This window comes from Elaeis guineensis, chromosome 15, assembly GCF_000442705.2.
Source record: "Elaeis guineensis isolate ETL-2024a chromosome 15, EG11, whole genome shotgun sequence".
Classification (NCBI taxonomy): Eukaryota; Viridiplantae; Streptophyta; class Magnoliopsida; order Arecales; family Arecaceae; genus Elaeis; species Elaeis guineensis.
The window spans coordinates 65587371-65590068 of record NC_026007.2 but is presented as its reverse complement, the minus strand read 5'-3'; positions in this window follow the sequence as shown (position 1 = coordinate 65590068).

Genomic DNA, 2698 nt, shown 5'->3' with positions numbered 1-2698 from the left:
TACTTAACGATTTGACAGCCCTAGCTTCAGGTATGGGCCCAATCAAAGTTAGGCCTAGTACTCTCTAATCTAGGGGGTGCTTGTTTTGCGACCAGAATCAAAATTGGAATGGAAATCAGAATAGCTTGGAATCAAAATTGGACTGGCCAAATCCTCCGAAGTGCTTGGTTTGTGATCAAAATCGAAATCAGAATTGGAATGAAAATTTGAATCTATAGAAGAGAGTAGGGATTGAGTTCTATATATATTGGACCATTCTCATTCCACTCCGAAATTAGAATCGAAATGAAACTCCTCCTAATCAAACGGTTGGAATGGGAGTCACTCATTCTAATTTCGATTCCAGACCCCCTACTCTCTCCAACCAAGCACCCCCTAGGATTTACCTGACTCACTTAAATTGTTATTCGTGCATCCCTGGCATCTTACATTTCAGAAGCTAGTCTCCCTCATTCTGTATGCCTTCGATACTTTCATGTAATGTCCATAGTCCGTTCATAAGCCGCACATGTTTTTAAAGTATCCAACACAATGTGTTGACAACCAAAATTCTAAATGTATCTATACTGTTAGGTCGACTCACCAAATCAAGGATATGGTTCATGCCCAAAAGAATGCACTCGAATAAAAACAACATTTTTCTTGTTTTGATCCACATAAATGGATGCTGAAAGAAAATAATTAGGGAAAACTTTACCAAATTAACAATCTAGGTATGCATGAACTCACCATTCTTCTGCAAATTGCGGCTGATTTGGGACACCACTTATATACTATAGCATTCACTATGAATTTATACTATTTTAGATAAAATTCTCAAAGTGCTACAACTCCAATAAGAGATCTCTTTCTGAACATTACCTTAATAGTCATCAGACCACCCCCATGTTCACAGCATGTGTCAAGGTCTAGTTGTACAAAATTTTTAGCAGTTTTGACTAACTGGCCAGAAAACACCCCAACCAAGTATTAATCTTCACTCCTCATCGGTATATATGTTTTATGGAGTTTAAACAGCTGAAGGTATTATTGTGGGGTTTTGATGGCGCAGTGGAAGATTAAGTGTTTAAAATTTTCATTCAAAACACCCGATACACTGAAAATTCCAATGTCTAGAAATCCTTAACTATAATAATTAAAGTACAATAAATATAAATTAGGATAGGAAGAATACCTATAACGCTCATCCCAATTTTCATAATACGTCCAAGTGTCCACCCTCCAATGATGATCCACACGAAAACTGAACCAAGGACAGTGCTCCTTCTTCACCTTGCTTCAAGAGTTCTAACCACTAGAACTCGACTAGCCTCATACCGGTCAGGTTTCTCCAAGAAACTGACTCCACCCTCTCAGAACCTCCTCTAAATTTTTGATCCTCTTTCTTTAGGACCCTCACAACCCTTGTTAGGACCAGATAAGGCTTTGTCTTAAATCCCAAAGTCTTGTCCTAAAACTAAGATATGTTGTAAGAAAGAAAGGGGAGCAACGGAGACCAAATTGGAAACTCTTTTTGAATACATCGGACACCTATATCCCCGACCAATTTATAGCCACCATAGGGATGCCAAAAAAGAGGGACATGCCTCATCCAAGAGGTTTATCTGATCTGATTATCAGAGATAAAAATTTTTTCAAACAGAATGACTCTTATCAATGATACGTCGATCAGCATCCTGCTCTGCACGCACGATCAGAGAAGGGATGTTTTCACATCCCTTCTCAAATCAAAAAAATCCTCAAAAATCTATGTGGATAGAGAATTCAATTTTAATTTCAGAACATATAATGAGTAGATAAAAATTCTCACAAATAGATGTGTTCTCATGTCCTTTCATGTGAAGTCTGATCACCATGCGTGCAAGCATGAGAAGGAACTTATGGCGTCCGTTTGGAATCCAGATAAGTCTAAAAAAAACTTCATAAAAATTATCAAAAATATCATGTCAAATATAAAATTTTATCATCAAAAATTGTTTCATTTTGAAAGCATTTGATGAGGAGAAAGACTCTCCAAATCTCGGGGAGACGCGATGCTTTTGCGCACGCGTGCGAGACTTCCTTCCTTTTTCTAATTTTTTTCTACCCCAAAAATTCTAGAAAAAATACATCTCATGCTTTGAGGTGTGAACCAGAGGATGGACGGTGATATGGGCTACCACACATATCTTAATCCTATGCCAGAAGGACTTTTTTCTTCTGCCCACGCCAACACTTGTATGCAGAACCTTTTTTGTGCCAAGAGTCCTTCACAACTTAGACTCTTTATAATTGGCGTTAAAATAGAATGTGGCACCCCAATTTGGGTTGTTTGTAGGTGGCACAATTTGACCCAAATACTCACTAAATTGGGCTAGCTAATTAGTAAGGGATGAGACCAAATTAATCTTCAAAGAAGCAAGGGTTCCACACGTGCTAGCATGCTTACTAGAACCCTGATTGAATCCAAAATTTCAATCAATATTTTTCAAAAGGGTGCTTGATCAATTTTTATATGTGTGTGGCCCATTGGATTTCACATCTAGTCAGCAGTAGGTTCGGATGTAAGTTGATCAAATTTGATTAGATTTCAATCTAATCAATTTAGGTCCAATCGAGCTAACTCAAGCTTAACAATTAGAATCATTTCTACTTGGCGATCGAATTAAATTTTTTAATTTGATCAAAAATTTACAAGTCAAGATTAACATCTAGTATC